Raw genomic sequence first — 17,594 nt, 5'->3', positions numbered from 1 at the left:
AGACACCTCACAGCAAGTCAGTAGGAAGCCAAAAGTACAAATCCCCAGTATGACTCCGCAATCCAAAATTCCCCTGTGAATAGCCATAATCTGATATTAAGAACATAAACTCTGCTTAAATATTTTGTCTCTTTGGTCCAATACACCGAGGTATATGTTCAGTGATGTGTGCTAAGGGTTACACAAAGGGAGAAAAATAAAATACCTTCCTGACCACCTGTAAGCTAGTGCTCTGTGTGATTACTCTGAAGACATAAGGGGTTAGTCACTCATCATATCTGTTAGAAAGGCCAGAAAAGCACTGGAGTAGTACCCATCTAAATTTGCTCAGCAACACTCTACAGATTATTGAGGCTTGGGGAAAAAAAAAAACAAAAAACAAAAAACAAAAAGCAGCTGATTTTTCAGCTTCTTTCTAAGAAACAAAGAAACAATATGCATGATGCAGGTAATAAGGCACATAAAGCTGTTTCTGGAGGTGGAAACTATTGAACATTACTATTTACGTGCTTTGGGCTAAATTATTTTGGAACAAATTTCTGTCTTGTTTATGTTTCAACAAAATCTCTCCTGTTCATCTCACCTACTCAGATGCACATCCACTTAATTTAGAATCTAACCAAGATTTATTGTTAATGTATTAAGCATTGCTGGTTAAATATTATTCAAATGTAAATATTCCCGATATTCCTTCTCTGCACCAAAGAAGTAGTTTCTTCCTATACATACCAAATGAAACAAAATAAATCATACTAGGATGGGAGTGTCTTGAATTCTATGAAGAAACCAATGTTCAAACTGCATTTCAAAACAAAAAACCTGGCTTATGTGCTGATGACACAAGAGGATTAAAAGACTGATTAAATGGACACTCTCTGACCACCTCTGGCCAAGCAGAGTTATCAGCAGCATGTGGTATTGAGCACCATGGTTTTCCAGTTCCCCAAATTTGTACAGCTGTAAGGTTGTACTGTTAGACTTTGCGCTGCTCTGCTTTGATACGATAGTGATCCACACTGCAGTAGCTGTGTGAAGTTCTGCAACACCTCCAAAAATTCTCCTCTCTACCACACATCTCCTTCATAAGCCAGAGAAGTCATCCTACTCCCTATTCTCACCTCCACTGTGCTGCACAAACCTATTAATGTAGGGACATCTCCTTCATAAGCCAGAGAAGTCATCCTACTCCCTATTCTCACCTCCACTGTGCTGCACAAACCTATTAATGTGGGGAATGATTCTGCAGCAAATGTCTCATTTTATAGGCTTCTTATTGGGCATTATCAGATGCCTAGTGTGGTGCCTCTAGTCTGAGCCACACACTCCAGAGGACCCACATGCCTCCCTGGGTTATTACCTGGTTGTTCCGCTGATTTTGGGAACAATGTTGGAATTATCACTATTGGTCCTACTATTATGTTGCAATTACAGCTGGTTCTATACAGATACATTAAAGAGAACTTCTTCACACACATCTAAATTGTATCATCTCTGCATGCAAATTTAGCTCCTATGTCTGTTTTGTTAAACAAAACTGTAACATTATCAACTGCATCCAATTCCTCTTTCCAAGAGATTGATACGTCTGTAAAAGTCAGTAGAACTGTGTGAAACTTCAGCACCCTCACTTAAGGCAAAAGTGTCACTAAACATACCCTGAATTCCAGGTTAAAAAAAATTGAGAAAAGGAGTAACAGCATACAAGTAAGCAGAGCTTGATGCCTACAGGGGGATGTAGATGCCTGCATGGTGAACTTAAGCATTCTGGTTGTTTTATCCTCTGTTTTTCCATTTGGATGTTTATACATTATGTTACCTTTTATTACAAGGTGAGAATTGTCTGAAGAGCCCCAGTCTTGCACAGTGCAATGAGAAAACATGAAGAGAAGAATCACAATCACACTGGCTACATAGTATTCCTGACATCACCAAACTTTCAAGTACTTCACCCAGGGGTGGAAGGAGTACTCTCCAATTTTTTAACCTTACTTTTTTATTAGTCTGTATACATGCATCTTCCATATATTAGAACTGATGCATTGTGCAAGGAAACCATGTTTTTCAATCTCAGGTTAAATTTATTCCTACCAGAGAGAGCTATAAAAGATACATCAATATATTCATGGAAGGAACAACACCAACTCAACTTCCTCAGCTTCTTATTTCTGCACATGGGGAATGTACGGTGTTTTGTAATGTGAAATGGAATGTCTCATGATTTTTCTCAATGCACTTCTAACATACATATGCCTGGGAATCTAGGGTTCAATAATGGAAAAGCTCCAGACAAATGTATTTTTGCAGCTGTAGTCTGTCTGCCATAGCAAAGCCTATATCATTGCTTTAAAATTAGAGGTAAGGTCAGTGACAGTGAATGGTCAAATCACTTTTCAAGACATTTTAGAAAGCTACATCCAAGGTACAAGTGTTTTCAGGATGGCTTTAAGGTACGGCAGGCAAAGGTTGCGGAGAAAAGGGACGGTTCATCTGGCTACTCATACTCACCACCTGTCCTGATGACATCAGGGAAAGATCTGAATGGGAACTAACCCAAGGGAAACAACAGAAATTTCTATTCAGCTGGATTTGCCCCCTGAACTGGTTGATCATGTAACTGCATCACTACCATTACAAGCTCAGAAGAGGAGGTGAGAACAGGTGAAAATGTAGCCTCATCCCACTTGCTTGCAGCCTACAATTTAGATGGCTTTACATTAATTCAAACTCCAACTGCAGAGATAAAATAGATGTATCTGCATTCATGGAAATATTACAGATCCTTCTTTTCCCAACAAGTAGCTTACCAAGACCCCTGGTGTCACGACACTGCAGTACTCATCGTGGAGGCCATGAGTTGCAAACTACTTATCTCACAGAAAACAGTCACCTGGAAAAAGGAGAGGAAAAGTTTCATCAACAAGAATTCAGAGACAAGATGTGCACCCCTTACATGTACTCAACCACAGAAGCAGAGAAATCAAAAGTTGCTCTGAGCCACCAACAAGGGGAAGTCTCTGCTCAGCCTGGAAAGATTTATCAGCACCCAAGAATCCACCATCAGACTGGAAGACTGAAGATCCATGCTGCTTGTGGCAGGGAAATAGGGCAGACCTGCTTTAGCACTCCAGTGTTTAGCCAGCTGAATTCCCATGAGCTCATCTGTGCTTAGAGAAGCTGACACAGAGCTTGGACATGTCACCTTCCCTTCTCTGCACCCATCTCTCTTCAAAGCTCACCTTCCCCTCACAATGTGCCCAGCAACTCCTGCCAAACCCTTGCACTTCATATAGGCAACCTCCTCCACAGCAAGACAACGTATAAACAGAAACATCAAGTATCAGGTGAAGCCAGGCAATCACATCTAGGGGAAAACCAGGCAGGTTTTAGAAAGAGGAAGCACTGTCTACTGCTCTGACAGCTCCTACTCCATATCACTGCATACCCTACATGATGAAGGAATCCAAAGCAAGTTTAAGTGCCTGAAAGTTCGGCAATACAAGGAAACGCAAGCTCTGAAGAGCAGCTTACTGGTAAATCTGAGGTTAGTAAAATAAATAAATAAATAAATAAAAAAGCAGTGACCTGCCAGCTTCTCCCTCAACCACTGTGAAAGCTGTAGAAGCTGCAAGAACAGCATGAATCCAGACAACATCACACTGTCAGGGCCAGCATGGCATCTCAGAGCACTCTCAGCTATTTACACAGCATGGACAGCCTTGCAGTTGAAGGACAACTGCAAACTGAAATCACTACCAAAATTTTCTGTGCAATCCCAATGCATTCTGCTGACCGCATCTCCCAACAGAAACACAGGAGCTGGAGGCTCAGTTAGTTATGGACCGTGAAAGCTTGTGCATATTCTCTCCCCTCCAACATTCTCCAACTATTATCCACTGCAGCTTCACCTTAAAAATGTAGCAATGTGCTGCCATGTCATCCACTTCCCAAAACCAAACTACAAAGCTAGTCCCAAACAATGCAGCTACATTCTCCACCCAGTCCAGCCAAATCAAACAATGAAATCATCAGTGATAGACCATCCTTATCTAGCTAAGTCACACCTGCAGACAGAAGCTGAAACAAACACCTATTGCAACAAGCTGCTTCATCCAGTAAAACTCACCACAGCAGCACAATCATCCCTGAATCCAATTACCCAGTTATATCTCCTCTCCCCTTTCCCCAACTCCACCCAACAAAACAATACATGCTAAGATGTGCCAGTGCCAATACTGACACACCTCTATCAAAGCAGGGACAGAAATCACCTTTTCCCTTGAAGAGGAAGGCCTGTGAACACCAGCACACATCAGGATGGAGAGAATCTATCACAAACATTGCTCAGAGCTCTATTCCTTGAAACATTCAATCCCATTTTGGCAGGGAAGGACAGCCTTGCAGACATAACTCAGGACTGCAAGAGGGGCACCATCCATCTTTCAGGCTACCCAGTTACTGCACTGTAATTCCATTCCCTCGTGTCCCATCTCTGCTGCTCACCTGCACGTGCTTAGCCCTGGCAGCACAAGGCAGTTTGCTTCACAGTGAATTTAAGAGTAAAAGGCTGAGAGCATGCATACAAAGCAGCTACCATAGAGTAACTAACAAGATGCAAATGCACATTTTAGTTTACCTTTCAGATAAATATTTTGACCACCCTTTCACTTCAACAAACCAGCCACCATATTACCATACTGCAAATAGAAGGTTCAAAAAAAAAAAAAAAAAAACCAAAATCAAACTAGCTAATTCCTACTTTATGGCCTTAAGCTGAAGAAGCTTGATAGTGACAAGTGGTCAAGCACTTGGAGGTGTACAGCATTATGGCTATCCCAGCAGGAACAGCTGCAGTTATGGATTCACTTCAGTCTTTTCTCCCTCTTTGAGAAGGAGAATGTGGAGAGATGAAATAAAGGCATACCAAGTAGATAAAAGTATCAGACTTGTGGCCTGACTGTGACATGAAGCATTAAAGGCAAGAAACCTTTCTCTGCATACAAGAAAGAGCACACTGCTATTTTCCCCATGGCCTTTCTGAGACTGTCAGTCTGTGCTGGACTGAGTGTGGTGAGTGCTCAAAATCAGCATGGAAAGTGAAAAAAGGCTGGAGACCTGCTGCTGCAGAAAACAAATGATAACTTTGAATGCAAGCTGAGTCTGCAACCTGCATCGTACCTGTGACAGTGGAGTGGGTAAGGAAGCAGAGAGTGGAATAAGAGAAGGCTCAGGGAAGAATAGAAGCTTTAGGAGGAACCAAGAATAGCAGCAGCAGGATGTATTTGAGCAACCAGAGATTCTGACAGCCACCAGGAAGCAAACTTTCTGCAAGTGCATCCACCAGTGGGTTCCCTGTGTGACCTGAGAGGTGGGGCAAGGCAATGAATCAGCACACGTGCTCCTTCAGCACATTTCTACTGGGAAGGGCACCTCCAATTTCTCTGACCCTCATTCAACCACATGAGAGGGAAAATAGCTGCACTGGCAAAAGGTGACTGCACTACACTCCAGAGCTTCCATTGCTGCACGGTACCACATGCTGCACTTACCAGTTTCCTTGAGCATTTGCTTATTTTACACACTTGCAGCTGAGCTGCACGTTACTTTTTAATAAGCTGCTATGTAATAAAGTACTTGATTACACACCTCATTGATAAGAAGAGTGACTGGGAAACAAGGAGGACACAGGAAGTGTTATTCAAAGCTTTTATTGAACTGTCAGACTTCCTTAAGATCATGTAAAAGCAAATAGATAAAATGACATGAATATTCTACACCCCATACATCTCCCATGACACTTGAGGATATAGGGACACAAGACACTTCAATCCCTTGAAGTAGTCCCAATTTCTAGATAGGGCTCCCTACCAAGGGCTATTAAATACACCTTTAAATCTGCCTCTGCCTCCAAGCAAAAGCTGTCCTCATCCTTTCTCAGGACGGATAAAGCACATTAGGACCAAACCCATCAGCATTCACATAGTTCTGTCAAAAATGCAACCTTACCTTCTGCACACCAGCTCTGCACAGGACCCAGGAAAGCAGCTTAAGTCTATCCAACTCTATCCCTTCCAACACTTGTGATACAGCTGAAAATGAACTCCAGATAAGATATTAACAATATTCAGGAGACAACTTTCCTGTTTCATCCCACCAGATGTCCATGTGCTCACTGGCACAAAGGAGGCAGTGGTGATTGATGGCAAAGGCATGGATAGACTTATGCTTACTGAAATACATTTGTGCCCGTCCTTTGCCAGGTCCTTCTGGCCTTTTTCTTAAACAAGGGCAGAAAATACCTCAGGTACCTTCAGACAGATAACTTGGATACCTAATGGCAGATAAAGATAAGCTGTTCATCTAAGGTGATTATAGAGCAACTCATAGCCAATCATCAGTTTCTAGATGGTCCTAACTTATCCTGAAACAGTATGGATTTTCCTATGTTTATGTCATAACAATAAGAAAATCATACACAAAGTTCTCACAGTCTCCCTGAGAATTCCGTCTTACCACATCAGAGAAAAATCACTACTTGAAAGTCTGCACAGCATTATCTCTCTGCTCACAGTTTTATGCCAGAAATTGCTCTCAATAAACAGAATAATCAAGAACTTTTAGCAAAATAAGTTTAGGTGACATGAATGTGGGGGCTACACCATCTCCACCGGGCATCACTGCAACCTCCTCAGGAAAAACACATTCTTCTGCACATGTGGTGCAAAAGCACCTTTCTGTTAAACTCCAAATGAGTAGGTTATTGACCACAACTACCTCCAGCCCTGAAGCACAGAAAAAGTGCTGAGCAAAGACAGACTCACCAAAAATTAGTACCTTGAAGATCAACAGACACAGACAGGGAAAGGGCATGCAAGATTCTATGCCATTACATGGAGAGAAGTTTCCTTGAGTTGCTTCATTTAATGTTAGAATTTAGGATAAACATCCCAGAAACTGTAAGAATATTTAATCAGGCCCATGCAAATGCATTACAGTATGCTCACACAACACAGCTCTGCTGAGCCAACCTGTACCTGCCCATCCACACCTCTCAAATGACAGTGACAGTACAGACACTCTTCCTCCCATATTTCCCCCCAGTGCCTATCACCACACACGTGGACCTTTCACAAAGAACAAATCTCTCCTGAAGTCCATTGAAAACAAAGGCCACAGAAAATCCAACCTTTTGCTCTACATCCTTAAAATGTACAGTGAACACAATCATTAACAAAGCACAATACAAACCCAGAGGCTCAGAGAATTAAGTGTTTTATGAGTTTTTCATGTCACCATCCACTTTTCTGAGAAAATGGTATCTCTAGCAACTATTATCTTCCTTCTGACAAGTACATGGATAACCAACAGGAGCCATGATACAAAGGCTGTATAAGTAATCACTTTTAAAATCATTCTAAAATAGTCTTTTGCAACAGACATGTTGCCTGCTACTCTCACAAGCATAACTTTTAAGGGTTGTGAATAACACTATCACTTCTTGTCAAACAGACAACTATATGTCCATTAAACTTTACTTTCAACGTATCTAACAACACTTCAGTGCATTACCACACCAGCGGGGAGGCACGGCTGTCCTGCACAGCTTCTGACTCTGCACGACTCCTTCCCCAAAGTAGTGGAGACAGACACTTATGGACGCTGGTGATCAAATTCAAGGTGTACACAGACAAACACTGAGAGTTTTTCAATTTCCCATCTGCTATTATGTAAAAAACACTTGAACTACTTGGTTCACTTGGGACTGGAACAAGCTCTTGGCAGATTCTGACACAGTTCCAGAAATCAGTCTGGGGAAAAAGCCAAAAGAAAAATTCTTTTAAAAACTCCTCAAAGCCTAAGCTAACAACTAACTGCTTCTGTACAGGAACATTATGAACACTTCCCCTCAGTGCTCCTGCCATTTCAGCAGCAGCAGTGGCACTGGCAGGTGCGGGTCAGCCCGGGCGTCGGGGACACCCGTCACGACATCGAGCTGACCTCAGCTCAGCCCTGGCACACTCTGGCGCAGCTGCCAACATCACTTCAGCTCCACCTCTGTTAGCAGTGCTGGGAGCAGTCTATGTACTTTACAAGGGGAGTTTGGAGCTCCTTACGTGGAGCGTCGCTTACCTGAGCAGCAGCCGGACTGCCATGGAGTTCCAACTATCGTTAACAGTGATAAAGATCAAAAGCTCTAGCAATAAGGGATTTTTCAACATTTTAACAGTATTTCCCTAATATATGACAGGTTTCTGCAGCTTTCCATATCATGCTAACAGTTAGTAGCCTTAGCATCACTCAGTATTGCATGCAAGTGTCCAGTGGGTAATGGGAGTTCTTCATGGCCTGCTTTCATAGCTTTGGCTTTTGTCAAAACTTCATTTACGTTCACAAGTTAGGAGAAGCCACAGGTGATCTCTTTCCCCTTACTTCTCTGGGTTTATTTTTTCAAACATTTAAATAGGGACATCACCATGAACAACCACAGGTAAAAGACACTTGTGTCGAGCTTTCCAGCAACCCATTCTCTAGGAATTAATCTGTTGAAACGGGCTGGGGGAAAATATGCTGAAATACTGGATGAGGAGACAGGACCAAGGAGACAGCAGTTTGTTCTTCTACAAATATTAACACCACACTGCTTAAACAAAAGGCTTAGGAGAAACAAGTCACCAATCAGCTCAGCACAGAAAAAAACCCAAGTGCTTTTTTCCTTCCCCTTCGGCATCCCTTCAACAGGCTTCCAGAATGAAAGATAAGAAGCAATCCTCAGGCGTAATTCCTTGGGCTGCAGTCTTGTCAGTTTTCATAAGCTAAGTGGGGCTGGGATGGGTCAGTACAGGACAGAGCTCCTGTGAGAAAAACCCAGTGCTACAGCAAGCAGTAATTCCCCACTCTGCTGCAAGAGGACATGACACAGGACACCAGTCAGAATTGCTGGGGGCGAGCCATACACCTTCCTTCATGTTAACCTTCACCTTTACAGCTCTCTGCTCTTTCTCCTCCCAAATAAGCACTTTTCCAAGGCTCCCCTGAGCATCAGTACCTTCCAGCAGTGCCTGCCAGACCAGTTTTTGTTCAGGACCGTCACCACCATCCATGCCTCTGCTCTGCTCCTTTTGCACGAGCCCTCCTGCTGTTCTCAGGCACCTGGGGAGCTCAACACCACAAACTCGGCATTCCCATGGGAGCAGAACTGAAGTTGCTACATCCCCTACAGCTTGCTGCTGGGTAAAATGCGTGCTTGTCCCTGGTGCACTGAACCTCTCATTTCTTTGCTTTTAGACCCACTTCAGGCATATGAGAGGCAGCATGACCCTCAGTGACATAGTGCAGCAATTCCATACTGGCTTCCCAGTCGTTAAATGCAGGCTCTTCCACACAGCAATGACTCTTCTAAGGAGTAAGTCACTTCAAAGAACTCCAGCAAGCAAAAACTGCATGTACACAGTACTCTACGATGCTACATGATTATATCAAAGCTGCTGGGATGAAAAACTGACATTTGATAAATAACATGAGGTCACCTCAAAGATCTCAGAACACTGCATGTAAAAATGTTATTTTGACAAGAAATTAAGCAATTGTATAATCAGGTCCATTATCAAATCTACTGCTTTGACATGATCTTATAAAAGTATGAGGAGCGTGCAATTCCAATTGCTGCAGGATCCTCCCTCACTCAACACAAGATGTAGGCATTTAATATTCCTCTAGTTAGCCACGCATGTACAGCACAGCCTAACGCACTTCAAAGTATTTACTGTGCTGTATAAACACAGCGCTATTTTCAAAGCCTCATAACTGTCAAATCAAAGCTGGCTCTCACTAAAGCATTCAGAAGCATTTCTGCTGGATGGTGGCTATTTGCCTGACAGTTTCAACCTTCTATCCCCCAACCACAAGAAGGTTAATTTTATATATATTTTTTTTATATTTTATATATATATATATATAAAATTATTATTTTCAAGAGGCAGGAGAAAGCGTTTTCTTGCTAACAAGCTGTCAAATCATTTTGACCTGAAGTTTTTAACTTTTTTTCTCATACATACACATAAAATGCGGTGGAAAACTTCCATTCCACCAGCAGAAGTCCTGAAGAGTTTTTCCATACACAGGACTCAACTGCCCATTGTACCAGCTGTCCCTGTTGAGGCTGTAGCTGCTCACCTCAACAGGCTACAGAGCGGTTTTATATTACACTGCAAATACATTTCTAATCAATCCTCAAACAAATCCAGATTGGTACATAGATAAAACCCTGCCATTTCACAGGCAGTGGAACTGTGATATCAAGACACCTGAAGAAGTCAGTTTAGCAAAATGCAGAAATCAGAGCTCTGAGCAACCTGAAAAATTGCCTGCACAGCTCAATCTCACCCAGTGTTTTTATCAGTGAACCACTAAACCAGATTTTTTGTTCAGGTCTTCACAACTCTGTACACACTGCAAAGGTGGCAAAGATAGCTTGACACAACATACACAGGCAGACTCAGAAACTTAAAGCAATTTGTAGAGCGTAAGTAACATGGTCAAATAGATAAATCACAGGCACGTTAAGAGCCAAGCTCTGTTCTCAAGTTCGCCACCAAATCCAAGCAACCCTGGTTTTAAAAGAGCCCAAGGGCCCCAGGCACCCTGCTGATAAGGTAAAACAGATATTTGCACCCTTTGTTCAGAAGGCAGAGGGGACAACCACAGGCACAGGAAGACCATCCAGTGACAAGGTGGATCAGTGATTTAAAGCTCTTTTGCTCTGCTACTGTGCAGACAGAGCCCCACCAGCAAGCCACGGAGGAAAAACACAGCGGCACTGCTTTCTTAAGAGGCCAAAGAGCCATGAAAACAAGACACCCAGCTCACAGTAACTGCCAGTGCTAGGAGTTGAACAGGCAGCTGTGTGGCTATCTGTGCCTGAACAACAACTGCTCTGAACTCAATACACAAAACAGCAAGCTCTCCCTCGATTCCATATGCAGCTAAATTGTTGTGTGTATCATCCACTCTTTATGCCATCGATTGCACCACTAAGGAGCACTTAAAATGAGCATTGTTTTCAAGATTGCAGCACCCAATTTTCAGTGAAATCTTAAAGAACATTTCTCCATCTTTCTTTGTTGAAAGAAATCATGTCAGTGGTAAAAGGCACTTTCTCCTTCCTGCAAAAGGATTTCATTGATTCTACTTAGGCTTTAAAAAACAAACAGGCCAACCACCTTCCAGTTCCACTGTTCATCTCCCTTCCCTATTCCAAAAGCATCTTCTTGGAGGCCAAACAAGGAAAATCCCACTTCTGCTTTTAAGTCTGTCTGAAAAAAAGGGATCTCTCTCTAAAGAGATAACATTCATTCTTCAGATACAGTTAACTGCAATTTCATAACAGCATTTAAAATAAATTCAATTAGTGTTGTCAAAGTAGATCAAAACCAGAGTGCTGAGATTCAATTCTGCAGAAGAATAGGTAAGAACAACCCACAGAAGTAGGAATAAAGAAAATGTAAAAAGTTGCAAAACAACAGTTCACTTCACAACAGCCAGTTTAGTAACTCAGACCTGATCTCAGGATGGTTCACCAGGATCCAACCAGAAGCCTATGGCACATCTCATACACTGGTTCTCAATCAAGTTTCCAGAGAGGAGTTCGAGAGCCCTGCAGCAAACCCAGGCACAACAGGCTATTCCATCCTTCACTTTCCCAATATAGAAGCACAACTGCTAGAGCAGAATAAAAAAGAAGATTTAGACCACAGGCTTAATGCCTCTTCCAAAATTTCTACTGTCGCTGATTACGATAATTGAATATTCTTCATATTCTTAAAGACATCTGATGCTTTTTAACTCTTGTTGAATTCTTGCTCCTCAGCAAGATTCTCACAGCATGAGTTTCACTGCTTAATTGCAACCATACTAAATAGTCTATCGTAAACTTACAGTACACGTTCTGTATCATCAGAAAGTCTTGAGACAGCAGAAACTCTTCCATAGCAAAGCTACCACACTCTTCTGTTGGCCCTGCTTAAAGCTTCTTAAAGAGGGCTTCTCTTTTGATACCCTGCATATATGTTCAGATACGGTTTTTGGCAGAAAGAACAAGGTAAGCTGGAGGAAACTGTTCTCAGGCAAGGGAAGCTGTAACAAACAGGTGTAAAAAAACATTTAGCAAGCTTAGCAGACTCTTAAGGGTATAGTTAGATGAGCATTCCTTTTGGCAGCAATGCCAGCTTAGAGAACTCCTGCTACCAATATTTACTCCCACTCCTGCACCACACTGTCTGATGTGCCTGTGGCCAAACAGCAAACCAGTCTGGCAAACTGATGCAGGCTAAGTATCACCATTTCTTTGCCAGGCTATTTCTAATCCAGATCAGCTCCCTGATCCATTCCAGCATCCAGCTGCTCCAACAGCAGCACCAGCACACGCAGTGGGGTGGTGCAGAGTCAAAACAGATGAGCACCAAGGACTCCTCAAAACCCATCTCTAGCACTGAAGGAGGTGCCTGCAAGAATAAGAACAGAGAGCAGCTCAGCCCACAGGTAAGGGTGCAGGCAAAAAGCAGACCCCTGCTTCTTCATAAATACAAATCAAAAGTTAACATTGGAACAGTCCACTTGGATTCAACACATTAATGTCACCTATTGTTGCTAACCAGCGTTTATGAGCCTGCGTGATCTTAAAGGCAACCCTTCAGGAATTTCCCAACAGATCAATTTTTTATGTTCAAGTTCTTCAAGATTATCTGGACTTCCTAATTATGAATAAACTTCCTGTTCTTCTGGACTTGTATAGTCCCTACTACAAAGGACGTCAAGCTCCAAAACAATTAAACTTTTAAAGCAGTTACAAAAAAAACCTAACAGACAAGTAAGGATATGTAGGGGAAAGCTCTTTTAAATTAAATAGGTAGAGCAGTGCTTGAACAAAATTCAGCAATGAAATCACCTTCCATTCACAAATTGCTCTGAAAAACTCAGTTAACACCTTTATTTTGCCAGCAGGAAGACTAGAGGGATTCCAGCAGAGCTCGTAAGCAGGAAATCCAAGCCCACAGCAAAACTTGATGGGTTAAAGGACTTCATATCTATGTAAACAGACCACAGGCTTCAGGGAGGCACAGAAATTTCTGTGAAGTCCAAGGCCACACAAACAAGTTAGAAGGATTTTATGAAGGCTGCCTGCATTGCTATGAAGAAATCCTGACAAACTTCTACACAGCAGAAGAGAAAAAAGCCCTGCAAGGTAGCACAGCTCATATTTAAGACAGTAATTAGTTTGAATACTCACTTGAGTGTAATCGTTTTACAGGATAAAGTTGTTTTTACTGTTTGGGGTAGGGGTTTTTTCCTATTGAATTCATAAAAGACCAGCAAAATTCCTAAGCCTAAGGCACAGTTTGCAAGGCAAGAGAATTGACACAGCATGTCAAGAACTCAGGAAAAAACAACATTTAGGAAGAAATATGTAGAAATAGGTATGGGAAGTCGGTGTGCTCTGCAGAGTAGCAAGTCTTTGAATAGCTGGGAAATATGGATCAAAGGTACTCCATTCTTATCCACATCAAACATATAAACTGCTCAGAAAAGCAGTAGTATATGAATATTTTAGCCTTGTGGCTTATAGTCACCTCAGTTTCTATATTTGGATATTTGGTGACAAATGCAGTTTGGCTGTGGACTAACCCTAACTGAAAACAATCCAAGCACATGAACTGTAAAGATGAAATGCAAGATGAGGGGGGAAGGAGGGGGAAAGCACCAGGAAGAAAGAGTCCACACCCTTTGTATTCATAATATCCAGAAGATATCTACAAAGTTTCTGGTTGTATAACCAGAAACTTATTTGTTTTCTTTCACATTAAAATTCAGGTCCTGCCTAGCTTAGAAGATTGTGTTGACCAATAAACAAATTAACTGATCACAAGAGAGAAAAGCAAAATACCTCCCCAAATCAAACAAGGAAAAGAAAACAAAACAAAACCTTACAAAAAAGATGGTCACAAGAGTATCATCATAGTCCAGCTACTCCCCTACAGCAGAGCAAATCACAATTTCTCCCAGAACATCCCGAGACATCTAGAAGGTAAATAATTTGTATTGGGAAAACTACACTGGGAAGTCATAAACACAACTTTTACTAAACATTGCAAAAACCAAGTGCACAGGCACAGAATACATCACCAAAAGAATTTATCACGTTAACCTGACCAAAGATGAGCAGCTGAATGGGAGGGTGACTTACACAAAAACTTGTTTAGGGTCGGTTTTTTTTTTTTGCTTGGTTTTGTTCACACTTATTTAACGTCAATGATTGATTAACATTTTGGATAAAGGAGGTCTTTGTTAGTGATTCAGCATCTCCACCCCTTCAATTAAGGTGTTAAGAGTTCACACAAGTGCAGTGAGACCCAAGATCCCCAGACCCCTCTCCACAATAAAATGCCGACCCAAAAAAAAAAAAAAAAAAACCCACTAAAAAAAAAAAAAAAACACTTGCCACACTAAGAAAATTCCAAAATCCCAAAACTAACATCATTGCTGACTCCAAGTCAAAAAAAGAAAGATGCCTTTCTTTTGTTGTTTGAGGAGAGGCCAGCAAGGGAGACAGGGAAAGAATATGAGCCCTTGAGCCATTTTTATGCACTGAGAAAAAAAGGACACATTCATTAAAAATAATCTCTTTGGAGATCACTAGTAAAAGAAAAAAAAAAATCCACACCGCATAACAGAGCCATCATGCCAACTTGTCCAAAATGGCTCTAGAACATCAGGAAAACAACCCCTGTAGTTCAGGCAAGAAAACAAATTCCTGTGCCATGGGATGCAGGCGTGTGCACGCCTGCAAGCACAGCTCCTCCGCCATGGGATGGACACAAAACAACTCTGTGTGTGTGCCCCTGATCAACTTCCCCAGTTCCACACCTGTAGCAGCTCACTTCAGCCAGAAATTGGCCATTACAGACCTCATAGGAAGCAGGAGAGAGGTAAACAAAAAGAAGTGGGGAAAAAAAACTGTTTAAGTATGTTAATTCTTTCATTTGGTTTCACATAATGCTTTGGCTAGCTTTCCAATGGTTGTTATTGTAATATCTCAAGCAATCGCTGATCAAATAATCCAACAAAACAGAAGAAAAAAACAAAATCTGCATTACTTTTTTGCCTCGTGCTTTCAAAGCTTGATACATTTAAGGATGCTTCAGAGCATCCTATGTCTGTGTGGGCTTTTCACAGAGAAATCAAGGACAAAATACTTTCAAGGAAAATAAAAATGTAACTGGAACCCCTAAAAACAGAGAGAGCTGTCTCCCCCGCTTCCTCAAACTGTGTTTAGACAGAAAAGCAACCAGTCACCAACAAGGAGGCTTAAGGAGATAAACTTGCCTTGGCACAACCCTTTCTTCTCTGCCCAGACCAAGGAGAAGGTGTTACTGTACCAGGCAAGGGCTACCAAGTAAGACTTGATGTTCATCTCCCAAAAGTGAGGTTCATGGTTATTTCCAGACCAGCTTCAGAGTCCTTCATGTTAGGTTTGGCATCTGAAGAATAAAAGCATCTTCCCTTTCACCTTGGTGGGCTTTGAATCACTCCACAACCAGCTCCCATCTTGACACTGATTTCATTCTTTCCTTGTTGCATGACAATTTTCTGATTTCTCATGTAGTTTACTATTAAACCACTAATCATGTAATCATCCCACCTTAATATTTTACACCCAAACAGCAGCCCACAATTGACTGTCACATCAGATTCTTCCCATCTGTCTCCTCATGCTTTGTCTACCTTCCCAGAGTAAAATCCACCTTCCACATCCCAAACACTCAATCTTCAGAGGCCTTTTTAGACCCATCATCTACACTGAGAACTTGGGGACGTGGAGCTGGACAACACAGAAATAGAGGGTTGTCTCTCAACCTGGAAGTGAAGCCTTGCTGCCCTGCATGCATCTACCTGTCCCACCATTTCCCTAAGCATTTGGGGTCTCCACTGTTCATTTTTTTTTTCTCATCATCCAACCCTTAACCTCACGAAACTTCAGATTTAGACTCTCACCCCCCTTTCCAGCCAGCCAGAGCAGACTCACTTTCATGCATACAAACACAGAGGCTCTCCTCTACCTAGTAGGAATCCTTCCAAATAAACGCATTTCCCCTGTCTTGAAAGATACTGCTCTTTCCCACAATCCCCATACACAAGATCCCCTCCCACACCTAGTATCCCACCTACAGTTTGATACTAACAGCTTAACTTCCCTGGATTCCTGCTCCCCTGATCTATCTAAACTGCTTCCCAGTTCTGGAGCCCAACAACTTCCCTCATGACCATATGCACCACCTCTCTCATGCTGAAAGCACTTCCCACCCCATATTCTGGCTCCCAGTGCTTCCCCAACCCCACTCCTATATCTCTTTCTAACAATGACTCAAGTCCCAACTCCTCACATGCTCCCCTTCATGTACCACTCTCCCCAGCAAGCCTCATACTCATTTCTTCATCCAGCTAACCACATTTTTTTCCTGCAGACGCCCATAGTTCAGTAATTCCTGCACCACAGCCCCCCATCCCTTCCTCACAGCACGTCCCAAGTGATCTAATATCCCACACGCCATCTCCTACCCTCTCACTGCATGTTTCATCTTATATCCCACTCCCTACATCCCTATCCTGGATCTCTGAGCCCCAGCCCCTCACTTCAGCTCAGCCACAGAGTTCACAGCTCCCACCCCACCCCACTTTTACACCAGCTTCTTTCTCCTAGGACAGTCTTCTCTCCCAATTCAACAGCTCCTCCCATCCTATGTCCCAGCTCCTCACTGAGGCTGGAATCCCTAGTCCATCCAACACTGCCCTCTTCTACAGCATTGCCCAAAGGCACTCCCACACACCTCAGGGCAGCACAGATCCCCCCCAGTCCTGCACCCCACAGCCTTCCACACAGCACAGCCCCAGTGCCCCCAGCACAACCCAGAGCACCTCACACACGCCTCCACACAGCGGAGAGCCCCGGCGCATCCCCCGCACCACCGAGCATCCCACACATCCCTCACATCCCTCCTCCAAGCACAGCTCTTGGAGCATCCCATGCACCACACTGCAACCCAGGACAGCCCACACATCCCTCCTCCCAGCACATCTCCTGTGGCATCCCATACATTCCTCCATATAGCACAGCCCCCGGGGCATCCCCTGCACCACAACTCAAGGCACAGCATTCCATGTGCAGCTCCATACAACCTCCAGGTCTCCCAGCACACCCCAAAGCACCCCACACATGCCAAGGAACACAGCTCCCAGACTATCCCCTATGCCTCACACATCCCTCCACGGAGCACAGCTCCTGGAGCATCCGCTGCTCCCAACACATCCCTCCATGGAGCACATCCTGCAGGCATCCCTTGCTCCCCTCACACCCCATGGAACACAGCTCCTGGAGCATCCCCTGCTCCCCGCACATCCCTCCATGGATCACAGCCCCCCAGGCACCCCCTACAACCTCTGAGCCCCCCTCGCCGCCTCCTTTGGGGCACCCCCGGGACCCCCCCAACTCCCGAACTTGGGGCGGGCTGTGCGGGTGCCGGTGCCCGGTGTCCGCCCCGCACTCA

Source organism: Cinclus cinclus, chromosome 2 (genome assembly GCF_963662255.1).
Source record: "Cinclus cinclus chromosome 2, bCinCin1.1, whole genome shotgun sequence".
Taxonomy (NCBI): Eukaryota; Metazoa; Chordata; class Aves; order Passeriformes; family Cinclidae; genus Cinclus; species Cinclus cinclus.
Note: the sequence above shows the minus strand (reverse complement) of the source record.